Below are 10,960 nucleotides of genomic sequence, written 5' to 3'. Positions count from 1 at the left end.
ACAAGCATGAGCAGCTATCGCTGATATTTTAAGATGGCTAGTGAAAGCGTTGTACAAAAACTATTACACAGTCCTTTTTCATCGCTTCATTACGCACAGAAAAAAAAAGTTACTGACAGTGGTAGGACATGTCCTAATTTAATAATATCAACATCTGTAAAGGGCAAATGTGCTACTGGAACTGGAAGTTGGTTTGCAAGATATTTTCGTAAAGAGCTATATGAAATTTCAAATGCTTTCGGCTGTGATGTAGTGAACAGATTTTATTGTTGTACAAGTTTGTTATTCTCAACAAAGAAAACTGTTTGGAATCAGCAAAGGTATGGCGATTTAAATCACCTTAATACTGCTGTGAAGAAACATGGTGAGTCAGAAATTCATCTCTAGTTTTTTTAACATTCGACAGGTTTATTGCATCCCCTACTAGAATTGTCGTTCTTCTGGATTCTCAACGAAAGGTTGAAATAGAACTGCACAACGAAAAAGTAAAAAAAGAACAAGGAAATATTAAAGAGACTGATTAATGCTGTTTGTTATTTATGAAACAGGAAGTCATTTCGAGGCCACAAGGAAAGTTCAGAATCTATGAACAAAGGAAATTATTTGGAATTTCTTCTTGCAAGTGCCAAGTTCGATTCACCATTGAAAGAACATTTACTAATGTCTACATTTTCTGCAGTACTTCGGCAAGCATTAAAAATTATTTAATCAATTCAGTAGCCGATGTTCTGAAAGATGAAATCTACAACGAAATTCAGAATACAGAGTTTGTGGCTATTAGGCTTGATGAAACATCAGACGTAAGCAATAAATCACAGTTATCAACTGTATTTCGTTATTTTTCAGTTACATAGAAAAAAGTAGTAGAACGGTTTCTTGGGTTTTGTGACATGAGCGCTGACAGAACTGCAGCAGCTCTTTTTAATCATGTCAATGAAATAATGGAACAGGGAGTGAAACAAGGTTGCCCTTTATCCCCAACACTTAACATTTACATTGACGCAGTCATTCGTGAATGGAAAAGTGTAGCTACCTTTTAAGAATTTTATCTATACTAATAATAAATCTGTAGCCGAAATTTTTCTGGTAATTTTCGATTTTCCAAAAATAATTGGTCCTAACATATATAATTAACCACCCTGCAACCGAAAATCGCTTTTTTGACATTTTTGTTTGTATGTCTGTCTGTCTGTCTGGATGTTTGTTACCTTTTCAAGCAATAATGGCTGAACGGATTTCGATGAAAATTAGAATATAAATTAAGTTCGTTGTAACTTAGATTTTAGGCTATATGGCATTCAAAATACGTTATTTAAAAGGGGGGTTATAAGGGAGCCTGAATTAAATCGAAATATCTCGCTTATTATTGATTTTTGTGAAAAATGTTACATAACAAACGTTTCTTTAAAAATCATTGTCGATAAGTTTTATTCTATGCAAAATTTTGATAGGACTGATATTTAATGAGATAAATGAGTTTTAAAATTAAAATAACTACCATCTAAGCTGGTGTAATGAAATAAAAAACAAATGACTTCGTCTATAAGGGGCCTTGGACAACAATCGAAAGCCATGAAAACATAGCCTACGGAGAATATTTCTGTGTTTGTATGAAGTAATATCGGAAGCTAAATTAACCGATTTGTATAATTAATTATTATTTCACCATTTGAAAGTGTAGTTTCTCTAGATGGACAAAATACTATAATGTTATTACAGTAACTTCTGAGTGAATTGAGGACAGGTAAGATTAAAATAGTGTCTTATGCACAGAAAACTTGATAGGCTATTCTGTATATTTGTTTCCTGTATTTCTTGAAATAATGTTTATGTAAGTTACACATTCATTTTAATCTCAAAGAATTAACGAACGAGAGTGTATTGATTTAATATGCAGTAATAGTATGTTAGCTTAGCATTCCATTATTCTATAATCCAAATTTTAACTATGCTCAATTAAGTCGTGTTTTTGTTTATTTTTTTATTCTAGTAGGTTATTTTACGACGCTTTATCAACAGCTTAGGTTATTGAATCGTGTTAAAATACATAAAATAGATATGCATTAAATGCAATGCAAAAAAATTGGGTAATGAGCCAAGCAGATTATGTTGCTCTGATGTAAAAGTTGTTCCTCCTGAGATTCAAGAGCCCCCATAACAAACTAAAAACTTACTTATCGGAGTACATCCGTTATCAACACACTTTCTATATAATATAATATAATTTATTTGAAGGGTTCAGAACCATAGTGGGCCAAGCGCCATTTACTGAATACGTAGAAAACAAGGGTTAAAATTAAGTTATTACCATAATTCAATGGAAACATATAGCAAGTAAAATAAAGTATACACATTAAATCTAAATGATGTCAATGTTCATTAAACTATGGTTGCATGTAATAAAAATTAAGAAACATGTTAAAGGAATTGTTATTGCACCAAATGAGTGGTCTCTGGACCAAAATGATCGCATTTTAATTATTTAAATACAATTTAAATTAAGTAACATATTAAACGATTTATCCTTCTATCAAACACGAATGTTCCCTGGATCAAATGTCATATTTTAATAATGTAATTACTTTATATTTATTTCTAACGGGTGCAGCGGAGCGCACGGTTACGGCTAGTTATTAATAATTGCATTTTAAATACTATTTTGTTTGCTGATAACCTGGTCATTTTTAATGATTCGGAAGATGGTTTGCAATTAGCAACAAATAAACTTATAAATATAATAAAGGAATATAATTTAGAGATATCATCAGCCAAAACCAAAACTATGGCTTTCATAGGTAAATACCATTTAAGAGCTCAAATAGTCATAGAGGACAAAATAATCGAACAAGTTAACTCCTTCAATTATCTAGGGTGTAATGTTTCATACTGCCAGAAAAACAATATAACTTATACAGTGAATAAGTTCCAAGGAATGTGTGGCACTATAAGAAGGATCTTAGGATGTAAAACTTTGAAGTCCACAAAACTTAAATTTTATAAAGTTGTATCAGTGCCTATGCTCACATACAGCAGCAAGAACTAGACTCTGAATAAATCAGACAGAAGGAAGATAGAGGATGCAGAGATGAGATTTTTTAGATCAATTGCGGGTTTTACTCTCTTAGATCATAAAAGATCTGAAGACATACAGTAGCATGCAAATTAATCCGAACAACGTAATTACTTATGCAAAAACACTCAAACGGGATAAAAAAAAAAAAGGGTCTAAGACATACCTCAGTAATCTATGTGGCCTCCCTTGTTCCTAATAACAGCTCTGAGATGATTTGGCATGGATTCCACTAACTTCCCACAAATATTCTTCATTTCTTCATCACGAAACCATACACCAATAAGGGCAGAAATCATCTCCTTTGTAGAACAATCCATTTTTTTTTTGCATTCTTCTTTTGCAAATTGACCACAAGTTCTCAATGGGGTTGATGTCGGGTGAGTTGCCTGGCCAGGAGTGTACCTGAATATTCTTCTTGTTGAATTCTGTAGTTTTTAGAGACGTATGGCATGGTGCCAGGTCTTGTTGGAACACACCTCTGCCATCCGGAAATGATTTTTGCAGCTGGGGTATGATTCTGGTTTCCAATAAGTGAATATATTTGTCAGAATTCATCTTTCCCTTGATAGGTATTAATGCTCCAGGCCCTTCATGTGTAAAACAACCCCAAAACATTACTTTAGGGAGGTATTTGGGTGCTTGTTGGAGATGAGCTGCTGTTACTTTTTCGAATCCTTTCCGTACGTAAGAAACACGGTGGCCGTGGACCTCGAAATGAGACTCATCGGAAAAAAATACATTCTTCCAGTCATTCACTGTCCAGTGTTGATGTAATTTTGCCCACATTAAGCGTTTTTTGCACATAACAGGGGTTAGCAGTTGCTTCTTAATAGGCTTACGAGCCTTTGTCCAGCTTCCAAAAGCCTACGCCACACTGTTGTGACGTGAATATTCGCCCCAGTGGTAGCCATTAACTCGCAGGTTAAGTCGACAGCAGTTAGTCTAGGATTTAATTTACTTTTCCTGACAATTAAACGATCATCTGCAGGTGAAGTCTTCCTTTTCCGGCCACAGTTTCCTTTTTTCTGGGGTGTGATGGATCCAGTCTCCCTGTATTGTTTTATGATCGAATTAACAGTAGCCAAACCGATGTGACATTCTGCAGCAATTTGCCTCTGTGTCATAGAAGAATGCTCTGCTAATGTTATAATTTTAGACTGTTTTCGTGGAGTTGTATCCATTTGTGAAGACGACAGAATGTACACAGGATTGCAGTATTAAGTCTTCAACACAAATGAAATGCTTATAAGTACAAAACGACAGGCAAAATGTCACATATCATAAAAAAATAACGACAGACCTTCAACAATGGAATTACACGTACTACAGATGTCAGTTAAAGTGGTATGAGCAGCTGTGAGGCCAACAATGACAGAAAATGTAAAAATATGTCGTGTTCGGATTAATTTGCACGCTACTGTACATGCTTAACTTAAGATTTTTAACCTCAATAATAAATTACAACAACATAAAGAAGACTGGAAAGAATATATTGAACGTATGCATGTAGACAGGTTCTCAAAATTATTTTTGAACTATACCCCAGTTGGAAGACGGAGTATAGGTAGACCTTATAATAGATGGGAAGATCATTTTCTCTGAGAAGGAATGGACCAGATGACCCAAACCTTGAAGAAGAAGAAGATGATATAACTGTGGGTGTAAACTAGTCACTCAAACATATGACGGAGCTGCAGTGATGAATAGTCAACTTGATGGACTTCAAAGCAAAGTTTTTGAAAAATATCCTAAAGCGCTCTTTACACACTGCTCATGTTATGAACCTGGTACTTCAACAATTATTAGATTGTAACAAGGACCTAAAAGTATTTTTTTCGGTGTTAAATCACTGCCTACATTTTTTTTTTTCTAAGAGATTACATGAGCTTTCAGTATTCATGTCCCGAAAGCTACCATCATTGTCTAATACCCGATGGAATTTTACCTCTAGATTTATCCATACAGTCAGTGAGAACAGAGAAGCATTGATAATGTTCTTTGAACATGTTAAGGAAAGTGGAAACTTTGACCATATAACTGCAATGACTGCAAATGGATTTTATAGCTTCCTCAAGGATTTCCAGAATATATTTTTAATAAAGGCTCCTCTAACCTACTTGCTTTTTCAGATGTTTTGTTCACTACACTCCAGTCTAAAAATGTTGATATTTTTTATGCCAGTACTAAAATTACAGAATTTCAACAGCAGCTGCAAAAGGAAAGAGAGAATTTCGAAGCAGTGTGGTCTTCTATTCATGATACTGTGGAAGATGAAGAGGTGATTGAAGTAAAAAAAAAAAGAAGATTGAACACTGAGTCACAGCAAGATTATTTTAAGCGACTTCATTTCGAAATCATTGATAATGTTAGCAATCAGTTAACAATTAGATTTGCATTATTTGAAAAGCTACAATATTTTAATTTGATAAATCCAACAAAAATGGCCACTTCAATAAAAGAGAAAACTTTCCTAATGATTTATTAAATAGAGTACAAAATATTTATGGCAGTAGTGTAGGCTTTCACGGCCGGAGTCTATAGATCTAGATTCATTTTCCGGGCTGAGAGGCCGTGGTATAGGGTGGTTCTATACCAGACGTTTTGTCTGCCGCAGTTGCAGATGAAACGTCTGGTATAAAACCAACCAATAGACCACGGCCTCTCAGCCCAGAAAATGAATCTAGATCTATTTATGGCAGTGTTTTTAATGTAAGCAAAATCCAGAATGAACTTCACGTATGGTATGCTTTTAATGAAGGGACGGACAAAGCGCCAATTCAAATTGTAAATTATCTATTGGCCATGAATTTAATGAGTGGATTTACGGAAATGTACAAATTAGCATTGCAGGTCTCAACAATTCCTTGCACTATGTCACCTGTCAAGAGGTCATTCTCATCACTGAAGAGGATCCACACCTACTGCCGCTCCACTCAAACACAGAACCGGATGACTAGCTTAAGCCTTATCTCTATCGAGAAGGATTACTTGCCAACTTACGAGAGGACAAATCCAGGTTCTACGAAGCAGTAATCAAGAAATTCTTGCAGAAGGAAAGCAGAGTGGATTTCGAATTCAAATAACCGTGAGTAATGAGACTGCTTTAGTGCTTTTGGTTTTTAATTAATTATATTTAAATGTTGTTTAGATTTATTTTAATAGATTTTTATTCTGTCAGCTTGATTCAGTTTTACTGATGTTTCAAAATTAGACGAAAATTTACGCTAATTATCTTTATGAATGACTTTCCACTAATTTGTTCACAAAAAAATGTGGGGGAATGTGTAAAGGTTAATAGAGTATGTTTCATTTAATTTTTTCTTTGTCAACGCCTTAAGATCAAAGTCAGGAGATGCCACTGGTACCTTCATTTTAAATCAGAAGTAAACTCATATTGGAAAATACAAAATGAAATCAGCAGAAGAATTCAAAGAAGCTCGAATGTATATACCAAGATAAAAAATTTAGTGTGAATCAGATATACTTATAAAATATAAAATTACCGTGTACAAAAGTTACTTTAACCCAGTTCTTACATATGCACCTGAAACTTGGACATACACACAAAAATAAATTAATAGAACTCAAGCTGCACAAATGAAACTTTCGCGTGCAATTTTAGGGAAAGCCAAAATGGACAAAATAGGAAATGAGAAAATTATATATTTTGTAAATATAGTACAATTTCAGATTAATTTATAAAGAAATAGATTGAAATGGTTTGGACATATTAAGAAAATGGAAGAAGGCGGATTACCAAAGAAAATGTTAAATCTGAAATTGAAAGATAAACAACCCAGAGGAAGACCTCAGAATGAGATGAACTAACCAAATTAAAAATAACATAGCATCACATGATTTCTAGTCGGCCTGGGTGGTGCAGTCGGTATAATGCTGGCCTTCTGTGCCTGAGGTTGCAGGTTCGATCCCGGCCCAGGTCAATGGCATTTAAATGTGCTTAAATGTGACATGCTCAGTAGATTTACTGGTATGTAAAAGAACTTCTGCAGACAAAATTCTGGCACACCAGCAACGTGATAGAACCTCGGCAGTTGTATGCGTCATTAAATAAAACATAATTTATTTATTATCTCATGATTTCTACATAAGAGGGCACGATGAGAGGATGATGATACATATTTATACATGTATGCACATTGAATCTATTAGCAGAGGAGGTGCGTCAATAATTACAATCACTTCAACAAAACAGAACTCTTGATGTAAAAGTAGAAAATAGAACTCTTGAAGTAAAAGTAGAAAACAGAACTCTTCAAATAAAAGTAGAATAGGTACAATCATAAAGGGCACTGAATTTTTTAAAATTTAAAATAAAAGAAGGCCAATGACAATTCAGATTATTTGAAAATACCTTTAACATGACAATATTGTCATTCATCATTCATTGTAAGGTGCCAGTATTTACTGGCTAATATGTTTACTGACAAAGTACAGAATTATAAAATGATGCATTGTAAGTAGGTATTTCACAAGTAATTTATTCCGAAACTTAATTTGATGCTTTATTTAAAAACTTATATACATTCTGATTTTAAACAAATAGTAAATCATCAAATCATTGTTCCAAATAAATATAATGATTAATCAACATTTCACACATACAAAGGCTTATTCATTATTCAATATTGTGTATACAATTTATATTCTCACAAGTAAAATGGTTATCAATTTCGGTAAAAAGACTTTTACCTCAATTAGCTGTTAATAATCTTTCTCATCTTAATGAAGAATATTACCACAGTACTGCACATATGACTAGAATGAAATTATGATTACAATCAGCTTCAGGAACACTTATTGTGATGCATGAAAAATTTGTATTTGCACAGGCTAACTCAGATTGCACTATCACAATGTCTGAATATTACATGTATCTTGCTTACATGTAATGGTAGTGGAATAAATACAAGTATTGAACAATACAAGATTTCAGAATAGAAGGCCACATCAATTTTTTTATTTGCATCGTAAGTGTAAATTGCCCTAAGATACAAGTAATTTCAGCAGACTTTTTCAATGACAGAAATAATTAACTATCCCACCTTTTCACGAACACTTCAATACTTTCATACATATCTGATGGTAAAATATTTAATACCAATAAAATTTGAAGACAAATTCATTCCCACATGCCTAAGCAATAATCAGTTATCAATTAATTTAATTACATTCTTTCCTTTACTAAAAATTCTGCAATCTAAAGTCTTTCATCTAACATAGACATAATATGTTTATTGCAATGTGTCTAAATACAATGAAACAATTCAGTGCAAATCTTACAATAAAGAGGAAGGAGTAAACAGCAAAATGTAACCACTTCAACAATCGATCTATTTTTATTTCTTAAAACAATTGTCACATGGGAGAAATTATACACCATATAATTTTCTCTAAGACGTGATTTAACATACAAAGTTTATTTCTTTAAAAAGTGATTCCAATTGTCTCTTATGGAACTGCAACCAGTTCTGTCCTAATTGAACACAGCATAACTGGCTACAACACAAAGCAGAAAATAAGGCCTGACCAAAGACACTTTAAGCTGTGATCTAAGGCATCATGTCTAGGACTCACATTATGAAATGCATGCTGGTTCAAGTCCTAATGGGGGAAGGATATTTTCGTGAAATTTCGGCCAGTGTATAGACCAGTGCCCAGCCAGTATCATGATGAATTTGGGGAGTACGATAGGTAGCGAAATCTGGTTAAGAAAACTAGCTATAACTGCCAGAGAGATCACTGTGCTAATCACATGATACCTCTGTCAGATGATTGTTCACTTGTGCTGGAGCATGTGGAAGTGAGGCCAGCAGATGAATGGTTGGCTTTGACCCTCCATGGGCTGTTGCAGCTCATTGTTACTACTACTACTACTACTACTACTACTACTACTACTACTACTACTACTACTACTACCACCACTATTATCATCATCATCATCATCATCATCATCATCATCATCATCATCATCATCATCATCATCATCATCATCATCATCATCACTATTATTAAAGACATTTTTAAAGTGACAATGCCAGCACTGAACTACCTTCAAACAGAAGATTCTATAAGTTTTTATCTTTGTGTGATATGCACAAAACACAGAAATTTGCAACCAATAGTACTACCATATTTACTCGAATTTAAAGGTTATTTTCTCTTTTTATATTGCCTAAAAAGTGAGGAGAGTCTTACACTTGATTAAAAAGGTGTAGGAAGCAAAGCATTAAATGTATTATGTACCCATTACTTCTACTTCAGTTGCAAACAGTTCCTTGTCCTCGTGTGAATATATTCCTGAACACAGTCTCCAGAAACTTAGATCATATTCCGCTGACATTAATTTGACCATTTGGTTCTTATAGTGGCATAATATAGTCTGTTCAATCAAGAATCTGTTATTTTCTTGTCCACGCAACATTCTTTTTCATATAGGTAAGCAACAATATAGACTTTAAAATCATAAAGATCTCGTACATATTATCGCTCACAGTGCAAGATCACAATGCTCTGAATATACTATCTTTTCGGTGATCACGCTATCTCTATTTGATTTACAATTGTTGATATCCCACGTACATATTAAAATAGACTAAGGTAAGATGGCTGAGGTACAGACTCATCTGGGATTAAAATGTTGAGAAAATTATCATTGGACTATGACATTAGTTCTAATGTGTGATGTACAGAAAAATTAAATTATTTTTGGCTCTCGAAAATTAATGTGTCTCTTATAAATGACTCTTTCGTTCAAGCAAATACAGCAATTTAAATTTTTTAGTGGTAAAAGACCATATCTTAAAAAAAAAATTTAATAATACATAGCAAATTTGTATATCTTACAACACTGAAATTGTTTAGAGGCATTCTAGTAGATTTTTTTGTAAGCATAGTGAGATTTGTTCTTGCTGAAATTCGTTCATAAAATAATATCTTATCACAAATTTTCTTGCTAAAAGAGTTCTTAAGAAACATTACCGGTAACAATGAAGGTTTTATCTCTAAATACAATCTAGTATGATTTATTAAATTGCTTGTTTTAGTTGAGTCTTTGGTCTTTCACCTATTCATATAATGCAAAATGTCTGTTAGTTTCACAAAATTCAAATTACTTGCAATGCTTTCTGTATAAATAATTATTATTACATTTCACAGTAACTAGCTAGTATAATATATGTTTTCATTATATATATCACTGTTTTTCTTCCAATCTTGCTCCACTAATAAATACTTCACAACCAACAGACTTGCCAAGTGGCACATCTTATCACAATATAGTTAGACATTAATTTTTTGAATATTAAGTCATCTCTCTTCAGACTAGTATTTGCTAACTTGCCAAGGTGAATGAAATGGAACCATCAGACAAATCCACTTCATTCTACATAATTCCAGTAAACTTTTTCATTACTTTGTATTTTGTTGGTGTTGCAAAGTGTGTGCAGAGGTAGCTGCATCATAATAAGATTCTGCAAACATCAGTCTGAATGACCAATTATACCAATAGGTACAAGAACACTTTTCCACACATTGGTACTTTTTGATCTACTTCACAAAAGACTTGCTCAAAGAATATTTCTGCGTGTATCACTTCATACTACAAGTGCTGTTGCACTATAATTAGTTGGATTATAGGCAAATCTGAATAAAAGTACTACAAAAAATATATTTGTAATCTATTTGCACACCACAAGACAGTATCCCATATACCATCAGTTAAACAGCACTTCTCTTCGCATTATGTTTACTTCAAGTTACTTTATCAAATTACTTATCCACAAATGATTTTGCCATAATACTTTGTATTCACATTTCAACACTTCTACTTCCAATAATGCCACTTGAAAAATAAATAAACTGGAGTAA

This window comes from Periplaneta americana, chromosome 4, assembly GCF_040183065.1.
Source record: "Periplaneta americana isolate PAMFEO1 chromosome 4, P.americana_PAMFEO1_priV1, whole genome shotgun sequence".
NCBI lineage: Eukaryota > Metazoa > Arthropoda > Insecta > Blattodea > Blattidae > Periplaneta > Periplaneta americana.
The sequence above is the reverse complement of the archived record's forward strand: the minus strand, read 5'-3'. Positions refer to the sequence as shown.